At 42.8% G+C, this 15156-nt stretch overlaps 1 long non-coding RNA gene across 1 annotated transcript; it reads left to right on the top strand.

Moving 5' to 3' along the window:
- The first annotated feature begins 691 nt into the window (after positions 1-691).
- LOC134571146 (uncharacterized) lies at positions 692-3664 on the top strand. The gene is made up of 3 exons (XR_010085190.1): positions 692-781; positions 2263-2399; positions 3504-3664. It is a non-coding gene; the product is annotated as an uncharacterized LOC134571146 (long non-coding RNA).
- Positions 3665-15156: the final 11492 nt, after the last annotated feature.

The raw sequence follows: 15156 nt of genomic DNA, 5'->3' as shown, positions 1-15156 counted from the left end.
CACCCTTCACATTTAAAGCTTTTCAGCAAGCTAAAGTGCTTTAGGTGTCTGGAGTGTCCCTTTAACTAATGGAGAAGTTAGCGCTCTCGTTAGCTGTCTGCTTATGGTGCTCACAAAGAATGTGAATTCAATATACAGCCTGGCAGCACTTTTCATTTATTGCCCATCAGAATAAAATGTCCGCATCCTCTTCTCTCTCAAGTTCTTTTTTGTAGTTTCAATTACCTGTCAGTGAAGGGGTTAATTTGGGAACCCCAGCCTGGCTGTTTAATCACTAAAGTGAGAACTGTTGGGTATTTAAATGGAATTTCAAATGTAAGGCTCTAATACCCAAACTGGAAGATTTGTAGAATTTTTCCAGTTCACCTACTTTGGTCTTACATTTTAAATTCACTTCGAATTCACATTTTATCCCTATGTCATACTTGTGTATGCTTCTACAGTTTGACTACTTTGGCCTTGAATTAGAAATTCATTTTGAATTCCCAACAATTCTCACTGTAGTGAATGACTATTTTGGGGATTGGCAGAATAGAGAATGGATTTACACAATGACATGATTTGGGGAAATAGCTGTGTTAGAGAAGGTTGCGTATTTGACTACTCAGGCCTAACATGGGGGTCTATTTACTAAACGTTAAAACAAGCAATGTATCCATGGGTATAAGGTTAACACAGCCAGGTGATCCTACTTGCAATCACTAGGTCTATAAATTACACCTCTCTGGGCTGGAAGGGGTATCTGTGTTGAGAACCTGTTAGAGCGATAGATTAGTACAAGGTCAGTTGTGGTTTGTGCTGTGTGAACGCTTCTTGTTTTACTTTTTAACTTGTTATTATAGAGGCTTTCACGTTCTGTGTTTATTTTGTTATTCAGTTACTGCTCCTGTTTGCTTTCCTTCATGTAATCTGAATGAGAAATATCCCAATATTACAGGAAAAACCTTTAACATGGGCTTACTATACCCATTCAATGTAACTTGTCTAACTAGTGATCATTTTAATCTTGTATTACTTGCTGTCAAGGATTACCCCTTAACCAGTCCAGAGTTTAATATAACTATTTCTCACTGTTTAACCCCTTAAGGACCAAACTTCCGGAATAAAAGGGAATCATGACATGTCACACGTCGTGTCCTTAAGGGGTTAAAGTGCTCTAATGGTGAATATTCCCAAATCTCAGCATACTCAGAACTAGTGTGTTTTTGGTTTTTTTTATTATTTTTTTTATTTTTTTTGGATGGGGGTTTAAGAACCAGTGATGTGGCTACCCTACTCCTGGTAACATTTAAACTTGGATGAATTGCACAAACTTTAATTTTCTGTATTGGGAGCTCACTGGGTATGTGACCTGACCTCATTCTGTCTGTCAGGCTGTGGTGATTGTACCTGCCGGGAGAAATAGTTTGTTAAACTCACTAAGTGGTTGGAATCCTTAAGGTGTTTGTAAGGACATGGCTAATAGTGAGTTCAAAGTGTACTTTTATTTTTTGGGGGGGTCAAAATGGCCAAATGAGAACTACTTTGCGTTGGTTACGTTTCCAGTTTGGTTATTTTTGCCTAAAACTCTGAAATTGACTTTGTTCTCTGCAGTTATCCGCTTAGTGACTACTCTGTAACTGCTGCAATGCAATGGTCCATCCTAAGGACCAATGCTGTAATACGGGCTCAGTTAGTCATTATAGTGACCCTTTTAAGTGAATTTAAAGTTAAAATGGCCAAAAAGGGAAAAACTCCCTGCTAGGTTTACAGGCTTCCTCCTTAACGTTCACTTTGCGTTCTCTCTTTAGTAAATGACTCTCTGAGCCCCTGGAGCTGTATTGATCACAAGCCTAACGCTTTAACACATGGCTGCAATGACTCTATAGAATGGCAGTAATCACAAACAAAATGGTCATTCTGAAATGAATGGCTGGTTTGTTTAAAAACACATTTATATATTTTTTTCCCTCCATGAACAAAGATGTAAACCAATCTGGAACAACCTCTCAAATATCCCTTTTCATGAGGAATGTGACAAAGCTGGCCTTGTGAGGTTATTTAAGGATGAGAAATGGCTTCTAAAGATTAATATTACAGCAATGCATCCAGGTATCTACAGCACGATGACCTGAACTAGTCTGTCAAAATCCATAACAGGAAAAGCCCACCACAAATCGTGTTGCTTTTATATTGTCTCCTTCAGGGGTTCAATGGATTCTTGTGCTAGGCTAGGCACCCCTAATTTTAATAACTCCTGCACTAATGTGATTTCACTCTCAGATTCCACAATGAAATACTCGGCTAAACCAGTGAAGACAAATGAGCCAACAAAGGTTAGAAGACAGAGTCTGATTGAACTAAGAAAAAGTAAAATCCAGGCGTTTCGACTGTTTCTTCACACTCTAAGGATGAGACGGGTAAGTCACACAGGGTTCCATACTGGGTACCCCTAACTAAACCTTCCTGTGCAATCAACGCTTCCTGTCAGATGGAGGCTTTCGCTGCACTATTTGCTCAGATTATAGGTGGAGGTATCTAATGGGACAACTTGGCACAGAGGATGGTGATGGAAAAATGTACCAACTGTATATTGTCTCAACAAAACAAACTAGGATGTCACTCGCAACATCTGATGGTTCAAATTGTAGGCTACTACATTCTAGGCCCAGAATAGTGTGTGCGTGGATAGCCCTTGACTTGATGTCTGGACTGGAACCACACATGATCAGCAAGTTCCTCATGGGTGGGGATAGAGCATACCAATAGGGAGTTGGCTCCTGCCTCTTATAAATGTAGGGGATCCTTGGTAGCTGCATATAGTGAGCAAACACTGTAACATATGGCAATCATTAATACTGTAGTAATGTCCTTTGACAATATCTTTAATTTTCCCCCAATCCCTGGTCCTTGCATCCTCGCCATATTCTAAAAAGTTAAAGAACCGAAACATTGATTCTTTCTGGGAGAATGTGGAAACTGAAGGGTTAATATAACTTCCTCGGCACAGAGCTGAAACACATTTTATTGCTTTAAACCAGGATGTAAGAATGCTGGACTGGGCCGTACCACACAATGAGTGACTCTCAAATATTGGCACAATTTACCATGAATAGCCTACACCTTGTATCTGTGGGACTCTTGGAGGAATTGGCAGAGCCACAAGCGCTTGCTCTTTGCTTAATGACATTAAAGATATTTAATCCAAAGACCTCATTCTTGCAGCAGTTCCCACAGTTCAAAGACCAGGGCCAGGCTTTCACTGCTCAATTATTGGCATTAATTGCTCAGATTCCCTCCCTGAATCTCATGAGGTGACAGATTTAAAGATCTGACTTCTGCCCTTTAATCAGCCAGTTACCAAGCTATCGGCTTGGTTTGAACTCGGTGTGTTATTCAGGTCCCTGGCTAAAAATAGTTTTATTTTGTTTAAAACTGAATTACTGTCTGAACTATGACTGCCAGATTAAATGTTATTTTGCTCACTTCTTTCTCCTCTTTAATATGCTTTATTTTGTTTCCAGTCATCTCAAAGGTCGTTCATCTGAGCAATATGATCCGTTGTGACATCCCTGATGGTAAAATGAGAAGATTCCTGGAAATTCGAGCCCCTTTAGTCTATTAAGACCATGCACTTCAATTAAAACAGATTTTCTTTTTATTTAAATAAATGTTTAGAATTTTATACTTTTGTGGGTTTTATTTCCTGTTTGTCATCAACAGAAAATAAGAAATATTTTGCCCAGTGCCTTCTTTGTAATTTGTTATAATAAAATTTAAACTGTAACCTCACCAATACACCGTAGCAATATTTTATACATTGTGGGAGAAGAGAGATGCTAGACTACGATGTTTCTAATATATGAGATAATACTCGGCCTACTGTAAAAGCTAGACTGTCTCATAGAATCTCCTGGGAGATGTGCCTAGTGAGTCCCAACAACCTAATGTAGTAAAGCGGTTAAAAGGGGGGTGGGTGTGTGTGTGTGTGTGTGTGTTTTTTTTTTTTTTTTTTACCCCAAATAGCTTTGACAAAAAACTAAAATTTTCAGTCTTAGTCTGGTATAGTGACTGAACTTCATAGAAAATAACTTGCACTTAGCAAAGTGTAGAAAGTTCACGCCAATCTAATAGAAAGTTCCATAGTTCTAGAATCTCTTACCGTCTGATGGCCTGAGCTACTCTGCAGTAAAGTAACCTAAAATGAGCAATTGATTCATTGGATCGTAAAAACTTCATCTGGCAAAAAATTGTCTTAAAATGGTGGGGGGAGGAGAGAGAATGACTTGTAGATAAACTCTTATGGCCTTCTAAATTTTTAGAGGTTGGTCTTCTCCTGGGGTTACTAACTGGTCTGCGTCGTCAAGTGGTAGGGGAAGCTGTTAAAACCAGTTTCCATCTTTCACTTTAGGCTGGGCGAGCTGTGATCTTGAGGAAACAGATCCTTACTAGCAAGCTGGGAAAACCTGATTCTGTCTTTCTAAATGTGTGGTTTTTTTTTTGCTTCTTTAGACTTTTTTTTTAAATTTATTTATATATATATATATATATATATATATATATACACACATTTACATTTTTGTTTTAATCTAACAAAACACTGTTAACTAGCTATTTTATTTCTAACAAAGTATGAATTAGCCCAACAGCTACCTGTCAAGGATCATATAGCTCCGTGGAATGTGTTGGCACTCTATAAATATTGTGAGGATATTTTATGGGGTAATAAATATTTCATAAATTAAAAATTATTTTAATTTTATATCAAAATTGATATCTTGGTGGTCCCTGAATAATGATTAATATAAAGCTGAGAATTACCCACAATTTTATTCTTAGGTCCTAGAGGATCATAAATTCATTAGAGGATTTTTACTTCACACAGTAATCACAAATTAATTATAAAACTTATTGTGACAATAATAAAATATGTAACATGCATGACAGTGAAGAATTAGTATAACCTAATTCTACAATATGGCAGTAGTTTCAACACCATACAGACCGCTAAAAGCAACCAGTTGTCAACAATTTTAAGATTTACAACAGGACACTGTTTAGAAATGAACTTCACACAGAAAGCAGAACTTAACAGCGCAGCGTATAGCAAACTTTGGCTGTTGGTCAAATCACACTAAACTAACCCTTCCACTGCTGGCTACAATCATCATAGGCAAGATATCCTATTATATTGCAACTTTACAATTAAAGTTATGTTCATGCCAGATCATTTGACCATTCCTAGGACCATCCAATAAAAAGTTCTACCAGATTTTATGTTTGCTGAATTTTAACTTTCCTAAATAAGATTCATTATCTTATATCAGAACAAGTCTATACATCTGGATACAATTTGGTATGCCAACATCTGGTAATTTAGTTATCTATTCCACCTGCAGGAATGGAATTTTTATAACCATATATTCCTTAGCTAATTATGATTTCTAATTGAAATCTGACCAATATTTATCCAGATATATATTCCTGCTATTAGTAAAAAATTAATTTAAATTCAATTAAATAAAACCAGCATAATTACCAGTCAGGTTGTAGATTCTCTCAGATGTGTAGCTATGTCCCATTAATTTTTAATGCAAGTATGATGTATTTGTATGGAATACTTCTGAAATTTTGTTAGTTGGGAAAGTTAATAGTGAGAATTAGGTGTCCCAGAGTTTTCTTGAGTACAGTCCAAGTCAGAATGTTTCAAAGAGTGTATGAATGTCCCAAGAGCTGAATCTTTGAATCTCCCTCTCTTCCCTTTGTCCTTACTTTTTAAAGGGAAAAACTCTCTGCACGTCACTAGTTGATAGGACCAATAGAGAACTGTAGATGTGTCTTCCCTACAGATTATCATCTAGTTTTTGGTCAGTAGGTTGCGCAATTAAATCATCAAAAATTCTTGTCAGGGGGTCCATTTGTGTTTTTGCATAATGGATTAACTGTAATTGGTGATGCTTTTTACGTCATTTTCAGTTATCTTTATGGCTACTATAAATCTAGATTCCTGCCAATTTCAAAGGCTTTTTCACTTATACCAGACAGTGTCGGCAATCTCGATCGTAATTTTAGAATTGATACCTAACCTTAATTTCACCTCTTGCTTACAATGGAACTAGTAAGATTCAGTTTCTTGTTTTTTAAGTAAAATTACTTGGTGTTATCTGTCATTGATGTCTGGTTTTCTTGTGTGAAACCGTGTTTGAGATTATTTATACTCCACTAACATTAGTAAAGAAATTTCTTCATTGTTATTTATTCATGAATAGTCTATATTATTGATTACTATAATAGTAAATTATAAGTGGATAGTGTGTTTATGTATAAATTTGTCTCTGGGTTGTTGTATTTCATCCCACTTTTGCTGTTAGACATCACGCATTATCACAGGTTTTATCTCTAATGTTTACATTAGTGCATTCCTTAGCTCAGACTTGAATGAATAGAATTATAGAAAGGAATCTTGTGTCTGTCTTAGCCTTGATAAACAAAATCGAGTCACCTCTGTTCTGAGAGTGACTGGCAGTATACACTTTTAATTTCAGTCTTAACACAAAATGTCTGCCGATGTAAATATATTGACAATATTAACTATCAGAGAGGGTTTGCAGTTGCTCTACAATGTTAAAACAGACCTATTTATAATGTCACTAAGCAGTAAAGCACCCATGTGGTGGATATTAAAGGTAGATATCAATCAAATGACCCATCCAGTGTTATGACTTTACAATCCAAAGCTTAGTGTTATAACTGGGGTTCGATTTTAGGGATGGACTTAAAGTTGGAAGATTCAGTTAGGGCTAGAATTGGATAACACTGGTTGATACAATAACTACAATGCAGGTTTCCTTATTAAGGAGTCACTGTAATAGCGAGAGAAGTCAGGTTAAAAATATTTAAATGTAATTTCACCAATAGACATTCATAGCACTCGACCTGCTTGATAACTGTCAGCCAGGCCTGGAGAGGCAATTGGGTAACTGGACAAAAACTGCAGTTCATCTTATTGTCATGGGCTAGTTTGGGAGATCACGGTATTGAAGGACTTGTCCTCCTGGCCTTCTATCAGTGGATTATAGGTACCAATGTGGCTTCCTGCAACAGCCTCTAATCCTTCACACTGTCCCACATATCGCACCCAAAAGCGTGAAGGAGGCCAGCAGGGTAAAACCAGAGGAGCAGGTTGGCCAAGATTAGAGACAATGGCCCAGACTAAAATGTGCCCCAGCTGAATTTTAGTCTAGTTTGGTCATATTCTCGGTTACACTCCATTTCTGTGACAGACAGGGGAGCAATTCACCTTGCTGCCACATATACAAGCCTTCAGTGGGGTTTATTTACTGACGCTAAACTCCAGTGAATTGAAAAACAAATTGCTAAATTCGGTAGCAACGCGCCAATTTTGCTATGGTCGCAGCTTGGATGTGTCTGCGCACAGTTTGCCAATCACTTTTCAGATCACAACTGGATGTTTAGGGAACACGTATTTCCCAAAGTGTAGCTCCCACATCTCACCCTGCAAGTATGTTGCACGCATGTGATTTCACAAAACACCGTTTGACACCACGTTGAGTGACGGCTGAGCATTGCAAAAATATTGCTGTCCTGGCTGGAATAAAATCAATCAACATGGTAATTGAATGTTTGGCAGATTGTTTATTGATGGCACACAGTTAATAAAATCATCTAGCACAAAACAATGGGGTTCTCTATAATGGGTCATTCTTGAGCAATCACCATGGAAACCAATTTTTAGAATATTGCCCCAGAATTATTCTTTAGAACCACATTGTTCTTGAAATCTTAAATCACTTTCCCAAGGTGGTCAGAACAACAAACATTTCAGCCCGTGTACCCTGCAGCCGCTTGACATCTTGGATGGATATATCAGCTTGGAAGAACAGAGAATAGAAGATGGTTTCCTCAGGTGTCTTTTTTTTTATAGAATAATTTTTTTTTCCTTTTTCATTAAAATGTAATGGCACATGGGAGACGAGACGTGACTATTGCTGGCAGATGCATCATGATTCATTATTCAACATAAAATAACCTCTATGTGCTAATATATCCTGAATATTGTGGCCCTGTAGCATTAGAAAGGGTGGGAGTTTAGGTCTGAAGTGGTTAAAGGGCTAGATAAGGGCATGAACCAATAATTTATTAAAGTAGATTTAGAGAGGAATCCCTGACCAAACAAGATGATGAAATATTAATACAATGTCTAAAACTTAACTTTTATGTAAAAAAAAAAAAAGGGGGGGGTGGGGGGGAGATGTATATCAATAATTAGTATAAATCATGGCCACAATTAGGTATGTTCAAAATATTGTCCTAGGGAGACCAGAAAAGAAGAAAGTATAGATCAATCTGTGTATAGGTACAGATAATACAATGAACAATGTGGAAAAAGTGTGAAAAAATAAATGAAGAAATAAAGTGTTCATTAACAATGAAAGGGGATATTTACAAAGAATGAGGTGCAGAGATCGGTTCCTACAAACAGATAAGGGGATTAGCTCTATATTGCTTGATTACACTGATCTTTAAACCACACTTTTTCCAAATTGTTTGTTGTAAATATCTGTACCTATACATAGATTGATCTGCACTTTCTTCTTTTCTTGTCACACTAGGACAATATTTTAAACATACCTAATTGTGTCCATTTATACTAATTATTGAAATACTTTCCCCCTTGTGACGGAACGCTGGCACTGCGACTGAGTTCCTCCGCCAATCGATGCTCCTAGTGCTCGCTGAGGACTCCAAGCACTCCAATCGACACCATCAGCACTGCAGACCCCACTTCCAGCGATACAGCTGCGCCGGGGTCTCGCCGTCTCCACCCACCCTGGATCCACGACCAGGATCCAGCTCTCAGTGGGTGACCCTCTCCTAAATTCAGAGAGCGTAGCAGGAACAAATCAAGCTCTTGCAAGAGCTGACTCTGGGGAGTATGTGATTATAGCAATCCCCAGAGTGTAGTTATCCCATCCCCCAAGCATGAGCCAAGGCTTCAAGAAAGGTTCAAGATGATCTCACTTTAATTTTATGTCAAGACACGGAGGCTCATATTGCTTAACCCTTTCTTTACTGTCCACCAATAGCAGCAAAGTATATTAACAGTAAGAAAGAACAGTAACCATAGAGATAGGACACTCCCATATCCAGTCCCAGTATAATAGGCAGCACCTCCTCCTCCAATTCCTCTTTCTTTGCTGCTACCAGACAGATAAGTACCTCACAAATTATTTTTCTCTGCTGACATTTTGTACTATTCACTGGTTAATGTATGATTGTATTTTGTATTTATTTGACCTTCTGTTGTATACCTTGTTTGAGCCCAGGGTCCCAGACCTTCCCTGTCCGGCTTTATCCTGCTCTACCTTCTCTGATTCCCTTGGTATCGCTCTAAACTTTTCCTCCATTACTCTGCCGGTCTGCCTGTCTTCTCTCCTATTGCTGCATTCAAATTTTCTATGCGAACGCCTGACTGCATTCACCTGTTTGATGTGAACCAGTCTGCCTGCTTATTCTCCTATTGCTGCATTCGAATTTTTCATTCGAATGCTGGATTCACCTGTTTGATGTGAACCAGTCTGCCTGCCTATTCTCCTATTGCTGCATTCGAATTTTTCATTCGAATGCTGGATTCACCTGTTTTATGTGTTCCCCCCGGCGGCCATTTTCTATCAGTCACTTTGGCGCTCTTTTTCCCTCCGTTCTCCTTATCTGCCGGTCTGGACCCTGGTGAGCTCCCTCCTTTTTCCTCTGTTTACACTGCCTAGCCTGGGGTGATTAACTCCTGCTAGTTGCATCCTCCACATATTTAGCAGCTCTATTTTCTATTCACTACTCAGTATATATTTTGGTTGTCTCCCTATATATTATACTGCATATTCCCTGCATATATATATATATATATATATATATATATATATATATATATATTATTTGGACCTGACCTTAGCCTCAGTTAATATTATTATGCCTAAACCTAAAGGGTCTGTATCCCCTCTTTCCCCTGAGGATAGGGATGTACCCCAAGCGCTGGCTGACCCTATCTCTGCCAGCTCTGGCCCCCCTTCTTCTGCGGGCGACCCTATGTCGGTGCCGGATGATGCCCAGGCCTTAGCACTGCAACGTTCAGTCACAGACGCCATTATGGCTGCCATGGGCTCAATGTCCGCAACCCTGTCTCAGACTATTTCTCAGGCTTTGTTGGCACAACCTGTACCCGCAGAAGCGTCTGCCATACCTACACGCTTAGCGCATCCCTCTGTAAACCTCCCAGGGGGCGACTCTAGAAAGGCTAAGGCCAAATCTAAACACCTGATCCCTCCCGCCTCCAGAACCACCAAGACTGGTGTGAAAATAGCCATCCAAGATAGCGTGCCTGTGTCACGCAAAAGAGCCTTTCCGCGCCAGGCAGAATGGGCGCGGCACTGGAAATGTGCCAGAGCACTTACAGAGAGCGACTCCGACTCAGAAATCGGGTCTTGTGAGGAGGCTATTGATGAGTCCGGGGATGACTCTAAGAACGAGTCGGACGGGCAGGACACTGACCCATTTGCCCCTACCCTACCGCGGGTTCGACTCTCATGGACCCGGCTGGAGAACCTATGTTTGACCCAGATGCTCTCCATCACCCGAGGTCGGCAGAATGGCTCCCAGCCGACCATGTAGCAAAATATCTTGAGAACTGGGTTAGGCGCCCTCTTAGCAAGACGGCGCGCAACAAGCTCAGGGCAGAATGCCCTAGACCCCTTATCCCTAATAAAGTCTGCGAGACACCTATTGTAGACCCTAAAATGACGCAGTTTCTTGCAAAGATGGGTTGGAATCCCCGTAAGGGTCTGGAATCTAACACCTGGACATTTTTGGTCCCTTAGCAAAATTATCTGACCTGGCCGAGATGGCCAGAACTGAGAACAGACAGGTTGACCCGGAAGAACTCCGTGGTTGGGTGCAGAGGGCAATCTGCATAGCCGGTAGTGTGAACACTTCCCTGTCTATAGAACGGCGTAAAGCCATCCTCTTTAAAATCGAGCCCAAACTGGCCAACCTCGCCCTCACTGAGGCGGGCAAAGACGCTCAGGGCCAGCTGTTCGGAGACTCCTTTATCAAGGATCTGGGGCGCTTTGTAGGTGCTTTCACAGCCTTAGACAAGGCCCAGTCCTCCATGAGGAGAGTATTTCAGGGACGAGTCTCTTCCAGGGCCGGCAGATTCAGGAGCCGTCTGTCCGGCCGATCTAATTTTAACTCCCGAGGATCGGGACGAGGCTCTTATAACCAGAGGCCACCTTATCAGGACACGAGACACCAGTCTCCCTTCTTCCCATCTCATGGAAGACCATGGCGCTTCAGAGGGAACCCCGGTTCCAGACGCCCTTACGGTAAGACCACACCTAATTTATGCTTTTTCCAATATCTGTGTAGGGGGCAGACTCCGTCATTTTTTACATGCCTGGTTAGAGATCACCTCAGATGCCTGGGTTGTGAACACGGTAAAGGGGTTCCACATAGAATTGGTAGACTCCCCGGGTCGCATTCCTCCCCCTCACCCTATGGTAATGTCAAAGGCAAACCGCGCCTTAATAGACAAGGAACTATTGTCACTCCACATGAAAGGAGCGATAGAACGGGCACCACTGAACCATGCTGGGGTTATCAGCAACATTTTCCTGGTGGAAAAGAAAGGCGGCCAGATGCGCCCAGTTACAAACCTTCGGGCCCTAAACTCCATAGTGCGCTACCGACACTTCAAAATAGAGGGAATCCACCTCCTTCGGGACTTACTCCTACGTGGAGACTGGATGGCAAAGTTAGACCTCAAAGATGCCTACCTAACGGTCCCGGTGACCGAGTCATCCAGGGACCTACTGAGGTTCCTCTGGAAAGGCGGAACATGGCGATTCACATGCCTCCCGTTCGGACTCTCGTCTGCTCCGTGGTGCTTCACCAAATTGATGCGACTGGCCATGGCTTGGCTGCGCAGTCGCGGGGTAAGGCCGATAGTCGCCTAGGTTTCTTGCTCAACGGGGAGAAGTCCTGCCTATCCCTGACCCGACACATGGAGTTCCTGGGGTTCACGGTCGACTCGGAAGCGGAGTCTCTCAGTCTCCCTCCAACCAAAATACGCTTAATCCGCAAGGAACTACGACGTGCCCTCACGAGACACCAGCTGTCGTTGCGACACCTGGCATGACTCATTGGACTACTGACCTCGTCCATCCAGGCGGTGTTCCCGGCTCCGCTCCACTATCGAGCTCTTCAACGCCTGAAGATAGCACACCTTCGCAAAGGGGCCTCGTATGCAGATTTGGTCCCCCTGGACTCGGAATCCCGAGACGAGATGACCTGGTGGATCCACAACCTATCCGCCTGGAATGGCAAGGCCATCTTCGGCTCTCAGCCAGAGTTCACGGTGGACTCAGATGCGAGTCTCCATGGCTGGGGCACACACTGCAACGGGGTGACCACTGGGGGTCGAGGGACAGACGCAGAGTCCCGACTCCACATCAATGCCCTAGAACTATTGGCTGGTTCCTTCGCGATCAAGAGCTTTGCGAACGGCACGGCCAGTGCATGCATCAGATTGCGTATGGACAACATCTCAGCGGTCCGGTATGTCAACCACCTGGGCAGCACACGCTCAGCGATGTTGGCCCACTTAGCGAAAGATTTCTGGACCTATTGTCTAGCCAGGAACCTGACGGTCCAGGCGGAATACCTTCCTGGCCTTCACAATACCCATGCGGATTGGAGCTCACGCTATCTCGCAGACACCAGCGATTGGAAATTGGATACAGAGGTGTTCTCCACTATCTCGTCCCTTTGGGGGCCTTTCTCTATAGACCTCTTCGCTTCCAGACTCAACGCCCAACTACCCAGGTTCTACAGCTGGCGCCCGGACCCGGCCGCGGAGGCAGTGGGCGCGTTCCTACAGGAATGGCCCGACTCACGCCTTTACGCTTTCCCGCCATTTGCCATTCTTCCCCGAGTGCTACTCCAGGTACGGCACCAGATGGCGGATATGGTCCTGCTAACCCCATTCTGGGGTACCCAGTCGTGGTTCCCTCAACTCCTGGAACTGGCAATAGACGTTCCCGCTCTTCTGCCGCCCAACCGGGACCTTCTGCTGAACCCGATGGGCCAACAACACCCCCTCCTACTGGACAGATCATTACGGTTACTGGCATGGAGAATTTCAGGGGACCCTGGGAAGTCCCAGGAGTTTCGGACACAACTCGACGCCTCTTGGCTGACGCATGGGCTCCCGGCACTAGACGCTCATATGGGACAGCTTGGAGAGCTAGGGCTGGTTGGTGCCTGGCTAGGGACCTGGATCCCGTGGCGGCTCCTGTGACGGCGATACTACTCGGACCTCACCTTGCAACAACTCTCTGCCAAATTGGTATGCCTGTTCTGCCTCATTTCATGTAAACGAGTCTCGGAGGTACGTGCCCTGGACCATGCTGCGAGATCCTTCACCCCGGATGGGGTGACATTCAATATCTCCAGAAGGATGAAGACGGCCATACGCTCAGTCTCGTACCCGAGTTTTCCGTCTAACCCACTGTTGTGCCCAGTGACCTGTTTGAAGGAATACGAACTTCGAACGAAGGCCCATAGGTCGGACCCAACGCCTCAACTTTTCCTCGCTACCCGTCGACCATTCACCCCTGTATCCAGCACGACTCTGGCTCGTTGGGTGAAGTGGATTATGTCGCAAGTGGGGGTGGATATATCCGTCTTTAGCGCCCACTCCACACGTGGGGCGTCAGCCACGTCCATGGCCTCTTCGGGGGCACGCCTGAAAGACCTTATGAGGATGGCGGACTGGTCCAGAGAATCCACTTTCAGGGAATTCTACTTCCGACCTCAGCCACACGTTTTCTCGTCGGTCATTGCTCAGCTTTAAACTAGCAATATGAGCCTCCGTGTCTTGACATAAAATTACATGATTTTGCTATTTCATGACGAAAAGTCATGATTTTATAAAAGACACGGAGGCGAGTATTGCCCCTCCCTATTACTTATTTATATAATTTCCCCCCCTGTCATTTCTCGCTTCGGGCGGTAAGTATAACATTGCCTTCCATGAATGTATGACTTATATGTACATCTGACTCATGACACTTCACATACATGGGGACTCTTGACTCAGGTACGAATGGGGGTACACTAACGGGTGGCTTGGTTTCCAATGTATCGTATCTTGACATGGGCAAATAGTGTTAGTACCGATTTAACCTTTGGGCTCCTGTCATTATGTCTTCACAGGTTGATCCACTTCTAAGCGCATCGCATGAAGGACGTCTCTATGCTCAGGACTTCCACAAGTTAGCTGAAGTTCAAGAGTTGACAAAGAGATGGACTCCCTATGGTTAAAGTTTCACCATTCATTCCCGGTTTTGCCTATGTTCGAGGGCATCCGCTGTTCCTGTATCAACAAGGACTCTGGGCCGTGGCCCTTCTAGTGCTTGACTGTTTCCTGACTTCCGGTTACTGTTGGCGGGTAGCATCTCCAAAGAAAGAGGAATTGGAGGAGGAGGTGCTGCCTATTATACTGGGACTGGATATGGGAGTGTCCTATCTCTATGGTTACTGTTCTTTCTTACTGTTAATATACTTTGCTGCTATTGGTGGACAGTAAAGAAAGGGTTAAGCAATACTCGCCTCCGTGTCTTTTATAAAATCATGACTTTTCGTCATGAAATAGCAAAATCATGTAATTAACACACACAGACTTTTATGCAAGTCCCCATGCAAGGGGACATCCCACAGGGAGGGACAACATGTAACCAATCCCGTACAGTAAAACAGAAGGCACACCCAGCACAAACACATAAAATCCTCCCCTCTGCCTGTGATATAATTACTGAACACAATGGGTTAATGTAATTTATCACAGGCAGGAAAAATATACTTTTTACAGCATATTTATAACTTCTAAAAATATACATCACATTCACATAAAAATTATATATTCACAATCAATCCATTCAGGGAAACAACATATCAAAAAATGGCATGAATCAGACCAGGGGTTCAGAAGTTAGTAAAGTATCTTTTGGGGCCTGGCTGGCAGCATGGCTATCTGGCCCAAACCGGTTTTACAGAGCTCTCTATCCTGGAGACAATGGGGAAAATAATCCAATTATATCCAGGGAT

This window comes from Pelobates fuscus, chromosome 8 (genome assembly GCF_036172605.1).
Source record: "Pelobates fuscus isolate aPelFus1 chromosome 8, aPelFus1.pri, whole genome shotgun sequence".
Classification (NCBI taxonomy): Eukaryota; Metazoa; Chordata; class Amphibia; order Anura; family Pelobatidae; genus Pelobates; species Pelobates fuscus.
The sequence above is the reverse complement of the archived record's forward strand: the minus strand, read 5'-3'. Positions and strand labels throughout refer to the sequence as shown.